The sequence below is a fragment of the Mirounga leonina genome, unplaced genomic scaffold (assembly GCF_011800145.1).
Source record: "Mirounga leonina isolate KUSES-001 unplaced genomic scaffold, KU_Mleo_1.0 Mir_168, whole genome shotgun sequence".
Classification (NCBI taxonomy): domain Eukaryota; kingdom Metazoa; phylum Chordata; class Mammalia; order Carnivora; family Phocidae; genus Mirounga; species Mirounga leonina.
In genome coordinates, this window is record NW_023270426.1 from 6,144,987 (window position 1) to 6,160,460 (window position 15,474).

The 15,474-nt window shown below is 37.8% G+C and overlaps 1 pseudogene; it reads left to right on the top strand.

The window, feature by feature from the left end:
• The first annotated feature begins 13,696 nt into the window (after positions 1–13,696).
• On the top strand, positions 13,697–14,422 carry LOC118017083 (annotated as a pseudogene).
• The last annotated feature ends 1,052 nt before the right edge of the window (positions 14,423–15,474 follow it).

Genomic DNA, 15,474 nt, shown 5'->3' on the forward strand with positions numbered 1-15,474 from the left:
GAAAGAGAATTTATATTTGTTTCTGGCAGGTAGCTAGGGATACTAGCAATTCCAGCTCACTTTAGTACAATCAAGGGTTGAAATAATTCAACACTGGACTTCTGTCCTAATGAAAATTGTTTTATTTCTAATTTCTAATTATTCCTAGGTTGTCAAATTTAGCAATCCCAGCCCAGTGGATGGATCATCAGATCACCCGCCCCCCCTCACCTACTCTTTGTTGATTCTTGATTTTCAGTTTTTGTTCTCTTAGCTTCATGAGTGGACTGAAAGTTCTGCACAGCATGTCAGGATTTTCTATTAAAATGGGCACACATGCTTAGGACACAGCAATCCTCAAAATCCACGTCCTCAGTCTGGGGTTCCTTCTTTTCTTAGATCTTGTCCTCCTAAGTCTTCACTGCCTTAGGAATTCTTTGATGCTGTTATACAGATTTTGGTTCATTTTGTCTGAAATTTGCTTTCTTTCAGGAAGAAAATGGATTCAAATGATCTAGTCTTCCGTTATTAGAGGTGAACCTCCCAAATTTTATCTTTGAAATTTGTCCCATTTTTATGTACTTGAAAAATTCTCAATTTTTTAACATCAAGACTTTTGGGGAATGAAGCTACCGTGCATGTATTTTTTTCCTTTTTAACTAGCAGTACAAAGCTATGACATAGCAAAAAATAATTTAACAGTACTTTTAAATCCTTTCAAGATTTGCAGGTAGAAATTCAGTAGAGTCTCTTGGGGGTGTGGAAAATATAGTATGCTATGTCTTTTTTCATGATTCCTTTGATACCAGAATTGTTTCAGGTATTTCTTCCAGAAGTTCAAGTAATATCATTTTTATTTCCTTACTAAATATTTATATTGTGGGAAATAATTGGTAATTATAGAGTTTTTCTGTTGCTAACATACTGTTGAACATTGTATAATGTTAACTAGAAGCTTATAAAGAATCAACTTTTACATAACTAAAACATCTCATTTCCAGTTTTCAAAAAATTACAAATGGAAAGCAAAAGCTATCTGCTATTATATATGATTTATTACTGTATATGAACATTAGATATGCCTACTTAGGTATATGTATATATTTTTTTACTGTACTTTAGATTCACAAAATTGAATTACTCAGAATCCTTGGTTCATGGCACACTTTTATTATTGACTCATATGGTCCTCATAATTAAGGTAGTAATTTATAACAAATAAACATTTATAAATTTGACCTGAAAATTAGAACATTAACTGTAACTTCTATATATTTGTTATTCCCCTAACCTGTCTTTATTTCTGTTCTCCTGATGCATCCACTTTCCTGAACGTGTGTTTATCATATATGCCTACATGATATATTGCTTTATTTTATATTGTTTTAAAATTTTTTCTAGAGCCTCAACTCTTAAAAGTATGCTGTTCATTGTCCTCTGGGACTCATTTTACTATCCTGTTATTCTACTAGTATTCTTATTTTTTGCATGAGCTGGAGTTCACCTGTTTTCACTAATGCATAATATTCCGCTGTGAATTTACCACAATTTATATACTTACCTGTTGTGAGCGTTTAATTTTTTGTGTTTTATAATATAATGAACAATTCTGCTATGAAAATTTTTGACATCCTACCTTGTGTATGTTTATAAGATCTTCATTGGTTATATTGATAGATTTCCAGGATTTATAATATATGAATGTTCATATTTTAAAAATATGATTGTTTTTGGCCAGCCTATTATCATGGGCTGGTTAGGTGTGGATTCCACTGGGTCTCGGGTGTACTCTTGTTGGGTCACTGGGCTGGTCCTTGGGTGGCAGGACTCTTGCTGGACCATAGTAGAGCAGGGCTGGAGGCAGGTCACAGAGCTGCTTCCAGGACAGCAATCAGGTCCGAGACCAGCAGGCCTGTTACTGGTGGTATGGAGGGACATGGCTCGTCCCAGGCACCTTAGCAGAAGGGGCTGATGGCAGGACTGTGGACAAGTGGGACTGGAGCTGAGTCCACAGGGGGGCTGGGGCCACAATCAGTGGTTCTGCCTTCTCATAGTGACCCTCTTCAGTCTTGGGCTTTGTCAGAGTTACACAACCTCTTACTTGGGTCCCAAAGCTCCCATAAAGGCACTTTAATGGAAAAGCTGCCAAATATTTGCTTTCGTCAGAGGGTGTGGGCTGGGAACTTCCTATTCTGCCGCATTGCTGATGTCACTGCATAAGAAATCTTATTGATGCCCGTACTCTCTTATACTTGTTTGGTTGGATTTGTTGATTTCTGCTTATTGAGTGTGTATAAAATGATACTTTACTATGGCTTGGATTTGTAGTCTGTGATTAATGAAATTGGGCAGCCCTTCAGTTCTTTGGCCATATATGTTTCCTCTTTGGAATCCCTTTTCATGTCCTTTGCCTCATTTCTCCCGTTGGGTTATTTGCCCTTTTCTTACTGTTTTGTTGGAATTCTAATTTGTATCATTTACACTAATCCATGCATTTTATGTTTGCAAATTTTTTTCCCCCAGTGTATATCCAGTGTTTTACTTTCTTGATAGGTCATTTGATAAAAATTCTTATTTTAAGATAATCCTTACAGGATATGGAATTTTTTTATGAAGGAATAATTTGTTCAGGTCACTGGGTAAAAATTGCTTCTCATTTGGATATTAGAGGGTTATGAAGGGCCAGTATCTTTCTCTCCAACGTTCACTTTCATTCTGAAATGACATGTACCCAGAAATGGGTACAAACTAACCATTAATCTCAAATGTCATTGCTAAGCCAGCTGAACTGAAGCCTGAGTTTCCTGGTATCTCTGATCCATGGCTTATTCCTATCTAAGAAAAAGAGAACTTTGACTCTGTGTTAAACAGGCTCACATCACAAGAGGCAGAGCTTCAGCATACGTGCTTCACAGGCATTTGTGGGTGGGATAATTGTGCTGCTTTTACTGTAGCTCCCAGCCAGGTCTATAGATGGTTTGCCAAGGCCGCTAAGTCCATGTGAGCCACAAATAGCTAGTATGAATTTTATGCTTGGCGTACAATTGCAGGGCTTGACCAGCTGCCTCCAGTTCGGTTCCTCTTTGTGTGAGCTGCATTCAGCACCGAGAGAAGGCACCGTGGAGCAGTTGACTGCCGAGAATCCCGTGGCTTGTCCTCCAAGCGCTTTCTACTCCCATCCCACTTCGTGGACTCACATGGGCTCCAAACGTGCTAATTATAATAACTCTGACAATGTTTTTTTTTTTTTTTTTAATTTCAGAGACCTAGATTTTGGTTTTACCCTTAGAAGGCTGGAGAAATTTGCTAAAGAACAAAAAGAACGGACAATCTTAGTATATAGTGAACAGTGCAAAAAGGTGATGAAATCATCATGGGTCCTGTCTAAAGAAGGAATTAAAATGGGTTGTACCTTACACATTTGCCTTCCAGAATGGCCTTATTTGTAATTTGAGAAGAATATCTTGGTTTAAAAATATGCTTTGGCTTTATTGTTAGAGCAGGAATTTAGGGAAGAGTGAAAGAAAAAGAAAAAGTACAACAGGCAAATTAAATTGGAGGCAGGGGGAAGAAACATGTTCTTAGGAGAATGGTTGAAATCTTAGAGGTCTGACTGACTAGATAGGACAAATTAAAGAAAATAAGTCCCCACTCAGTTGCTCTTGAAAGTGAGACCATAAAAGAGGGACCTTTTTCTTCAATTGTTCTAGGATAGGAGAGGGTGACTGGGGCCTAAAGAAGTTTAGCTGGAGCATAGTGTCAGGATCACAGAGAGTAAAATGAAATTGTTATGCTGAGGGACCCCAGATCTAACAAACTCTTGGAAAATGTCCTCTTAAGGTTGTAAACAGGGAATCTTTAATGAGGACTAACCATATGGATACAGAATACTTGGGCAGATTTGAAAGGGAATGAAAGAAAAAAATCAGCCTTAAAAACAAAAAAGTACTTAGTGTAGATCTTCTCCAGCCTGGGCTCGACGCTTGTTTGATGGGACAGTGCTTGGGATGACTTCACTCGGGAGGTGAAGGTTGACAAGGTTTGTCCTAACAGCGGATGTTTTTGGCAACACCAGAACTCACTGACTGTATGTCTCTCACGATATGGCTGTTCCCTTACAAGACAAAACCTGGAGAAAATTGTCAGAAAAGCAGATAATTGGGCTTAAAAATGAAAAGATATGAAAAACAAAGCAGCTACTGAGCTTTTCTGAATAGCCAGCCATACATGTGGTAGAGAAGGAAAGGAATCAAGTTAAGAAGCAAGTTGAGGGCGCCTGGATGGCTCAGTCGTTAAGCGTATGCCTTCAGCTCAGGTCATGATCCCAGGGTCCTGGGATCGAGTCCCACATCAGGCTCCCTGCTCAGCGGGAGGCCTGCTTCTCCCTCTCCCACTCCCCCTGCTTATGTTCCCTCTCTCGCTGTCTCTCTCTCTCTCTTGAAAAATAAATAAAATCTTAAAAAAAAAGAAGCAAGTTGAACAATTTTGAGCTTTCTTAGAGTAGCAGAACAGCAGATAAAAATACAATGTCAGAGCCTTCTTCCTTGTTGCAGAAAAATGTGTAGCAGAAAGAAGTGTTGCTCAAAGTCTAGAACATTCAAAAGCTAATGAAAGGCAGGGTCTGCAGAGGGTGATTCTTCAGCAGAAACAAAGTTGGTGGTAATAGGAAAACCTACTGTCATAGGCTAAGTAAGTCTCATAAGCCTAGGACATTCCAGAGCAAGTGACATTAGTCACAGTAGTACAGTTCTGCCTCCTGGACAACTCTCATCCCTAAATGCAGTGCTGGGGGTGGGGGTGGGGACAGGAAATTGAGCCTCAAAAAGCAAATGAAATGAAAAAGCTTTGAATATGGTGAATAAGATTGAAAGAACGTCACTGAGACCTGGTGACTGGGTCTCTGACCCCTGCAAGTTTCAGAACTTTGCCAGAAATTTCTCTGATTGAAGCTAGAGAATGCAAAAGTAGATTCTCCTCCTCCTCTCCATACTATGGCAGACTTCACAGTCTACTGGTTTTGGACCATGGGCAAGTAAGTAACTGATGAGCTAGGAATCTGATGGACTAGAAATTAAATTTTTTCTGCATTCACTCTCCTTTCCTCACATAGCACTGAACTTTTTGGTCTTTGGGAGCACTATGTGCTGGTTTCTGGGGACATTTTTTATCTTTTCCTGGGGTAATCACTTTGGATCTAGGATTAAGCTGTTTTTTCACTGTGACTCCAAAACTTTTATGTATCCTATTAACTTTTTATACTTTCTCAGTGGTGGGGTCCATAAGCAAAAGAATTTAACTCCTGATATCTTGAAGGGACCATACTCATTACCATGGAACATAACTCAGACAACCACCCAACTAGTTAGGACTTTTCTAAAGAATACAGGAAGCTCTAATAATTAATAAAAGAATTATTATTATTATTTGAAGATTTATGTATTTATTTGAGAGAGAGAAAGAGCATGCAGGAGCAGGGGGAGAGGCAGAGGGAGAGAGAGAGTCTCAAGTAGACTGCGCTGAGCATGGAGCCCAGCCCAATGCAGAGCTTGATCTCATGACCCTGAGATCATGACCTGAGCTGAAATCAAGAGTCGGATACTTAACCAACTGAACCACCCAGGTGCCTCTATTAATTATTATTATTATTATTATTATTATTATTATTAGATTTTAAAAGCCAGGATGACAATGTTGGGAGCTTAATTTCTTGCTGAGAACTTCATAATGGAGAGTACTTATGTTCAAATTTGGGTCATTTTTATGTTATTGTTACTATATTATTAGAGAATAGTTATGTTTCTGTTTGATTTCCATGTGTAACTTCTCGTGAGCTATGATGGACCCAAATTAGAATGGGAAACAAAATAAGTAAATTTTTAGCCTAAGGTACAACAGTACTTTGGAATGTTTATTTAATATGGTATTCTTACCCAATTCCCAATACCCAGTGGGGAAAAATCTAAATTGGCCACAGTGGAGCAGTGGTTGATATTTGGAGAAGAGGCTCATGAAGGAGAGGACTCACCTGAAGCTCATCTCTTTCCCGGAGGGACGCAACAAACTCTTGATGCCTTAAGTTGAGGGGAAAAAGCTTTCTCTCTTAGTTAAAACAGATCTATAGACTGGTTGTGATTTATGCACTGTCGTAATGGAACAAATATTTTTTCTCAGCATGTTGGGAACCTGCCCCCCAGTGCACTTAGATTTGAGTTTTTGTTTTTTTTTTAAATCAGGAATTTACTTTATCCCAATTGGCTAAGGCAGTTCAGTTTCCTGTCTGTTTGCTGTACTTAAACTTCTGCCCCACCCCTTTTATTACCACTGATTTAAGAATTTATCATATACTGCCCTAGACCAAATGTAGAGTTTATGACTCCAGTGTTCATGGGACTTGATTAGATCCAAGGCAGCACATATGGTGAAATGTGCCATCTCAACATTTTGTCAATTATGCCAATGTACTTGTGCCAAGGAAAGTGATTTCTCCCTCCTAAAGACATATGAGCCAGAAAGAAGTTCTTTGATTTCTTGTTTTATGTGACATTCTGTCTGCAATTAGCAGGCTTCCAGATGTTCATGAATTTTATATTCAACTTATATAGTCATTTATGTTTCCCACCAGAAAGCAGAGTGGTTTATGTTCCAGAAACTCAATCGAAAAACATTTCTTCCAACTTGAACTTGAAATGACTAAATATTTCATAGTGTAACTTCTAATTATAAATGTTCTGCGAGATTAGAGGACTTTTATTTTTATCTGGATAGTTTGAATTTTATCCACACTCATTGAACAAACATTTGAAAATATTTCCTTCAGTTTGGAGCTGCTTGGATCTTTCTTTCTTTCTTTCTTTTTTTTTTTTCATTGATAGGATTCTTCTGCTCGCCTCCTAAAACTGTATTTGAAACTTCTAACCTCATTTCAAAAATCACATTTGTTGTGTTATATCTTCTGTTTTTCATAGGCTGTGAGGTTCTTGAGAGGCCTCTGCAATACTGAACATAGTGTTTGTTAGTACTAAATCATTCTCTCTTGAGATTCAGAGAACAGTTATTTATAGATCATTTGTTTTAACTGATTTCCTGTTTTTTTTTTTTTAAAGATTTTATTTACTTATTTGACAGAGAGAGACACAGCGAGAGAGGGAACACAAGCAGGGAGAGTGGGAGAGGGAGAAGCAGGCTCCCCGCAGAGCAGGGAGCCCGATGCGGGACTTGATCCCAGGATCCTGGGATCATGACCTGAGCTGAAGGCAGTCGCTCAACCAACTGAGCCACCCAGGTGCCCAATTGATTTCCTGTTTTAAGCACCACACACTATCACCATTATCCAGGATTAAAACATGGAGGTGTCTCTTACGTTACCTGTAAAACTGAAATCTGCATTACCACTCTTGTTCTAAGCAGGTATCAATATAGCATGGAGTCAGGTTGAATTAAGGTAGGGAAGCAGCCAGGATTTACCACAATCCTTTGAAACAAAGGAAGTTTCTTCTAAAGTCAGTTTTTGTTTACGTGTGCAGCAGTTCTAGGATACCAAAAATCAAACATTCTTTGTATATAACTTTGTTAAGGTTCAGATGCATAAAGCTATAACTTTGGGAGGTATCACTTGATTTTTTTTTCGAATGTCATTCTTCAATATTCTTTACAGAGAGTACTAACCTTCAAGGGATGAAGAACAATCTTCTAATACAGGCTGTTTCTTTTGAAGAGAGTAAAAAAAAATTTCCTTATATTGCATAAAATCTACCTTTTCCCACTTCAGTTCATTACTGCTAGTTCTTCACTTTAGAATAGCATATGATAAATTTAATTCTTCCTCCACATATACTTTCAATATCCTACCTTGGTCTTTCTCCTCTTCCTCGGACTCTCCCCCTTCCCTCAACCTACTCCTTCCCCCCCATCCTTCATTTTTCTTCTTCTAAAATGGCTTTATTGAGGTATAATTTACATACCATGAAATTTTTCCACTGACAGTATACATTATAGTAATTTGGGGTATGTTCATTAGAGTTGGGTACTCATCATCACAGTCCACTTTTAGAATAGTTTCATCACCCCTAAAAGTTCCTGTGCTTATTTGTAGTCAGTCCCCAGCCTAGGGCAATCACTGATGTGCTTTCTCTGTATATAGATTTAAGAGGTTTCATAGAAATAGTACCATATCATATGAAGTCTTCTGTGTCTGGCGTCTTTCATTTAGCATAATGGTTTTGAGATTCATTCATGTTGTAGAATGTATCCGTAGTTTTTTTTAATGCTGAATAGTATTCTATTGTACAGCTCTTTCACATTCCTTTTATCTCTTCACTCATTGATGGGCATTTGGATTATTTCCAATGTTTGGTTATTTTGAATAATACTTCTATGAATATTAATGTTCAAGTCTTCAGACGTATGTTTTCATTTCTCTTTCATTTCCATACTTAGGAGTGGGATTACTGCATTGTATGGTAAGTATGTGATTAATTTTTCAAGAATCTGACAAATGTTACCATTTTGTGGTGTTCCATTTTATATCCGACTAGAATGTTATGAGTGTCACAGTTGTCTCCTTATCTTTGCCAATACTTAGAATTGTCAGTCTTTTTTATTATAGCCTTCTTATTGTGGTTTCAGTTTGCACTTCCCTAATGACTAATGATATTGAACATCTTTTCATGTGTTTATTGTGATTTATATATCTGCTTGGGGTAAATGTCTAGTCATATTTTCTTTGGTGAAATGTGTTGCCAGCTTTTAAATTGTGTTGTCTTCTTACAGTTTAGTTGGTAAGGGTTCTTTATATATTCTGGATATGAGTTCTTTGTTAGATATATTATGTGCCAATATTTTCTTCCAGTCTGCTTTATTTGCATTTCCTACTGTTGTCTTTTGAAGAGTGTATATAATTTTGATGAAATTCAAGTTATAATTTAATAGTGACTTTGTAATAAGGTTTGAAATTGGGTAATGTAAATCTTCCAACTTTGTTTTGCTCTTTAAAAATTGTTTTGGCTATTTTAAGTCCTTTGCATTTTTATATAAATTTTAGGGTCAGCTTATAAATTTCTACAAAGAAATCAGCTGGGAATTGGATAGAGTTAACATTGAATCTATAGATCAATTTGAGGAGAATTGTCATATTAACAATAGTAATCTCTTGTAAACATAGAATGTCTCTCCATTTACTTAGGTCATTGTTGACTTCTTGCAGTTAAAGATGTGATTTCAATATACAGGCCCTACATTTCCATTGTGGAATATATTACCCAGTATTTTATTCCTTTTGATGTTATTATGAGTGGAATTAGCTTCTCAGTTTCAGTTTTCAGTTGTTTGTCGGTATTTGGTTGAAATTGATTTGTGTTTTTCTAGTTATTTTAGTTGTCAAAGTAGGATGAGGGAAAAAGTAGGATGAGCTTGTGTTCTGGGCTTCCTCTCCCCATTAAATGGCCTTGTAAGGGCTATCATTTTCTCAAGAGCACGGAATATTGATGAGAAGTTGAGTTACTTGTGTTCAGAATATATAAGTATTATATTTATTTTATTTTATTTTTTAATAAAGATTTTTTTTATAAGATTTTATTTATTTATTCATGAGAGACAGAGAGAGAGAGGCAGCGGCAGAGGGAGAAGCAGACTCCCCGCAGAGCAGGGAGCCTGATGCGGGACTCGATCCCAGGACCCTGAGATCATGACCTGAGCCGAAGGCAGACGCTTAACCATCTGAGCCACCCAGGCGCCCAATAAGTATTATATTTATAAGTTGTATTCTTGTTAGGTGGGTCAACAGTCTATTAAGCTTAATAAACATCTCCCAGTCTTGATGAGGGTAACAAACCAGAGAGGTTATTGAATGGGATACCCATTCATCAAAAGGTGTGAACCCTGAGGGTCCTGTATATAAGGCCATCATTCAACAACCCAGAGAGTGATGAAAATTTGCTGCCTTTCAGTGGTTATTGAGATGTTACTGTGACCCTGTGTGAGCCGAGTAGTCTCTTTGTGACACTCCATGACCTGCCTGCTTCCTATGGCCCTATCATTACCCCAGGAAGCAAGAATATTCTGCCCATCATACACTTCCTCCTTCCCTTCATCAGCTGTAGGAGATCTTGCCCTTAAGTGACCAGATAGTTAACTCTCTCCTAAAATTTGTTATTAATTACTTATTAAATTGGGATTGTTTTCCTACTAGAGTTCCTAAATTATTTATTTATTTATTTAAAGATTTATTTATTATTTTTATTTGACAGAGAGAGACACAGCGAGAGAGAAAACACAAGCAGGGGGGTGGGAGAGGTAGAAGCAGGCTTCCCACGGAGCAGGGAGCCCGATGCGGGGCTCGATCCCTGGACTCTGGGATCATGACCTGAGCCGATGGCAGACGCTTAATGACTGAGCCACCCAGATGCCCCTAGAGTTCCTAAATTATTTAATTAAAAAGGAAAACAATAACAGTCTTTTGTTCCCTGACCTCCTCTGTTGAATCTGGAAGGATCTTTGCATATTATTAAAGATTAAATTTGACCAAATATAGCAAAGGCCTGGGTATAATGGTTTAATAAAGGCTGGTTCAGTTGCTACCTACCTATCCATCTATCTATCTGTCTGTCCTACATTAAGAGGTCTGAAAAGTATTCTGGAGGTGATCAGAGATATTTTGGCTATTCAGCAAGTCATTGAGGAGTAAAGCTCCTTCTAGCTGCTGTTCCACCATCTTTAGTATATGGCTCTGTCCCTATGCTTGCAATGTCCTCAGGCATAGCACCCATTTTCTTGGTTGGAAGAATAGGAGCATGTAGGGGCCAAAGGAAACATGCTGAGTCTGCTTCCTTCATCAAGCTTTCCTGGTGAAACTTCTCATGTGTCAGATTTGTGTCACTTGGCCAATCCTAGCTGCCTGGGAGTCTGGAAAGTTGAATAGTTAAAGCTGAGCATATTCTCAGCCAGGAAAAAAAAAAAAATTGTGCTCCTCTTAGTAAATGTGGTAGATATTACCAGCGATTACCATATCTGATTCTTCTGCCCTTCTGGGTATCGTGAAGCCTGTAGTCCTCAGCCTCCTTTCCATAGGATCAGTTCTGGCCAATGAAATGTGAAAAGAAGCGACAGAGGTCACTTGTAAATGAGAAAGGGGCATTTAAGGGGCACCTGGCTGGCTCAATCAGTAGAGTATGTGACCCTTGATCCTGGGGTCATGAGTTCAAGCCCGACCTTGGGCATATCGCTTGCCTAAAAAAATAAATTCGTTTAAAGTTTCTTCAATCTTGTCTTACCTGCTAGGATCATCCAGAGACTGTGTTTCAGATAGTACACCTACAAGAGTGTGGAGCCTTTTTTAGCTTGGTCCCCTTTGCCAGTCCACGTGGCACATATGATATGAGCAAGAAAGGAACTTTTGTTAAACTGAGATATGTGGTCTGTTACTGCAACATAGCCTAGTCTGTTCTAATTAATGTACTCAAGAAAAGGGGTTAATATATATTGGCCAGGCAACTACCTGGATCTGCCACACTCTTCCACAGAGCCTATTTCTACTGAATCCCCAGAGCTGTGGTAGTTATCACTTTCCTTTCTATTATTATATTATGGACAAATTTTAAATATATACAAAACCAGAGAGAATGATATAATAGCTCAGTGTATATCCATCAATCTATGACCAATCCTGTTTATTTTTACTCTTACCCTCTTCTCCCCACCCAGATTATATTTAATCAAATCCCAGTCATCACATAATTTCATGTATAAATATTTAAGTATATGTCTCTTTAAGATAAATATTTTTAATTTAACCATAATGCTATTTTCACAGCTAAGAAATTAACAATAATTCTTTAATATTATCAAATAGTGTTCACATTTCACCTATTGTCTTATAGGGGATTTTTTTTACAATTTTATTTGTTCAAATTGGGATCCACATAAAGTTTATAACTGTGACTGCCTGATACATCTTTGAATTTAGAGATTAATCTGGATGTTTTCTCCTCTACTTCTGAAAACACTGTCTTTTTTTTTTTTTTTTGAGAGAGAGTTTCCTACAGTTTGGATGTTGCCATGTGCCCCCATGGTGTCTGTTAAATGTATTCATCACTCTGTCCATTGCATTTCCTGCCTATTGCTAAATAGATCTAGAGACTTGATCAGATTGAAATTAATTAATTAATTGACAGGAGCATTTCATAGGTATACTTATCAGCAGGCATGTAGTATCTGCTTGTCTCTACCACCCCACCCTTTAAATGATTAAACACCCTAGAGATAGCTTCTGTTCTTGACAGTGTGGATGCATGAGGCTTTTGGTAACATTCTGATTGTATTGGCAGGGCCATACTATCAATTTCAGCACAATTGAATTCTCTCTCTCTCTTTTATCAGCTCTCTTGGAGTATAATTTACATAAATAAAAATCATACATTTTAATTGAACAATTTGATGAGTTTTGACAAATGTATACATTCATGGAACCATCCCCACAATTGAGGTATAGAACAATTTTATCATCCCCAAATCCCTTGTCTTCTTCCTGGGCAATTTCTTCTTCCTGACTCCATGCAACCAGTGATCTACTTTCTGTCACTGTAGATTAAAATTTCATATAGACCGTCCAGAGTTTCATAAAAATGGAATTATGTGGTATGTACTCTTTTGTGACTTCCTTTTTTTGCTCAGAATAATGTCTGTAAGTTTTATCCATGCTGTTGGGTGTATAAGTAATTTGTTCCCTTTTATAGTTGAATAGAACTCTCTTGTTTGGCCATGCCAAAATTGTTTATCCATTCACAAGTTGATGGACATGTGGATTGTTTCAGGGTTTTGGCTATGAAAAAATTGCTATAAAAATTCCTGTACAAGTCTCTGAATGGATGTATGTTTTCATCCTATGGTGTAAATCCTAGAAGTGAGATAGCTGGGTTATAGTATTGGCATATACTCAACTCTACGAAAATGCCAAACAGTTTTCTAAAATTATAGTTGAGAAGTGTTATATTTTCATCAGAAATGTATGATAGTTCCATTGCTTCACATTTTTTCTAACATTTGGTATGTCAGTCCTTTTAATTTTAGCCATCTAATGGGTATATAATGGTATCTTTTTTTATTTTAATATTTATTTCCTTAATGATTTATGATATTGACCATTTTTTTCCAAGTGCTTATAGGTTTTTTTAAAAAAAATTATATATAGGGCGCCTGGGTGGCTCAGTTGGTTAAGCGACTGCCTTCGGCTCAGGTCATGATCCTGGAGTCCCGGGATCAAGTCCCTCATCGGGCTCCCTGCTCGGCAGGGAGCCTGCTTCTGCCTCTGACCCTCCCCCCTCTCATGTGCTCTCTCTCTCATTCTCTCTGTCTCAAATAAATAAATAAAATCTTTAAAAAAAATTATATATATATCTTTATTTCTCCCTTCCTACCTACCTACCTACTTATCAATCATCGTCTATTTACTTGTACTGAGGGAGAGAGAGCGATGGCTGGACCCATCTGGGAGGACTTTCCTCGATGCCCCAGATGTTTCCCAAGTGCTCTGCCCTCTAGATGATTGGAATTTGAATGATTTTTCTGTTGTGTATGAGCTCTGAGAATTATTTATCTTACAGGTCTTTGGTTGTTTTTTATGTGCCTCATGAAATTTGATCCTACACTCCTCTACATGCACCACTTAGCCCTCAGCGGCTCTCCCTGGATGGTGCGGGGCCTGAGCCGCTCTGCTCCCAATGCCATGTCTGCCACTGTCCAGTGGGAGTTTGAGCAGTTGGATGCTCAGAATCACTAGCAGCAGCTGTACTTGGAAATTTGCAGAGTCTCATAGAATGGCCAAGTTTCCAGAAAACAGAAATTGAAACAGATACAGAGATCTAAGCCCCTACGATCATAGTCATGTTAAACTGCAGAATGCTGAGAATGATTATATTAATGCCAGTTTAAGTTGCCATAGAAGAGGTGCATAGATGTTACAACTTAACACAGGGGCCACTTCCTAGTACAGGTTGACATTTCTGGCCCATGGTTTGGTGGTGAAAGACCAAAGCAGTTGTCATGCTAAACTGAGTTGTGGAGAAGGAATCTGTTAAATATACCCAGTACTGGCCGACAAAATATGACCAAGAGATGCTGTTTAAAGAAACAGGATTCAGTGTGTAGTTCTTGTTAGAAAATGTGAAGTCATATTATACATCTACTGCAATTAGAAAACATCAAGGAACGGTGGAAAGAACTTTCTAAGGCAGACTTATGTCTTGCTTTTGATCATTCACCAACCAAAATAATGACTGAAAAATACAATGGGGATGGGATAGGCCTAGAAGAAGAAAAACTATACAGGACTGCTATACAGGATTGTCCTCTAAAATGCAGGGTACTATGGAGGAGAACAGCGAGAGTGTCCTATGGCAGCATATTTGAGAGGACCAAAAAGCTAACATGGCTCAGAAGGTGCAGCAGATGAAACAGAGGCTAAAGGAGAGTGAATGAGAAAGGAAAAATTTTCCCAATTAAAAAAAAAAAAAAGGCAAGCAAAGAAACAAAAATTTTCCCTAAAGTCCTCTTTGAAGGAAAATTCTTATTGGCACAGTGAGGCCAAGATTGACAGACATCTAAATATCGATGACTTGAGAATATTCTGCAGCTATATACATTTTGAACCATTAATATGCAAGACCTGAGGTCTACTCCAGAAACTGAAGTGAAGTTTGATAAACCTGTAGATTGCTTCACACTAGTCTCTTTACTTTACATCCAGGGAACGGAGAGCACCACCAGCAGAAGACTTTGCAGAAGCCTCTCAGTTGATGTATTGTGAAGTGTTTACTGAATGTATGAAATGTAGAAAGATGTAAAAGATAAATTAGGAGAGACTACTTTGTATTGTACTGCCATTCCGACTGTATTTTTATACTTTTTGGCAGCATTAAATATTTTTATTAAATTAAAAAAAAAAACAAATTAGCCCTCAGCTCTATTTCAAAGGAATTTATGCAAATTTCTAGATGACTTCTCCTTCTTCTGCATCTTTTTCTTCCCCCCCGAACTGTTCCCTCCATCTCCCCTCCCCCACCTCTCTCCTCCTCTTCCTCTTCCTTCTTCTTTCCTAGTTTCCTTCTCTGCTCCACAACTTCCAGCCACCTTATTCTCCCCAAACTCTGATCTTTGTTTCTTCAGTTTTACAAGCTTTTTTGCTCTGCTTAGGATTCTCTTTCATGATCCAGAAAATTCTACCAGGCAATTGTCTTAGATATTTTGCCCAGTTCTTAGTTGTTTAAAGATGAAGTTGAGTATGTTTCTTGTTACTCCAAATGGCCAATAGAGAAAATCCTACAACTCCTTTTTTTACATATCCTTAAGCTTTTTATACTCAGCTGAACCCTCAAAGGTTTACAGAATTTACTTGCCCTAAATTTTTTCCTTCTCCTTTACCTATAGTAAGTGTTCCTAATCTTCATTTTTTTTTTCCTTTTGGCTCTACCTAATCTTTTCTCCACTTATTTTTGCAGAATTCTG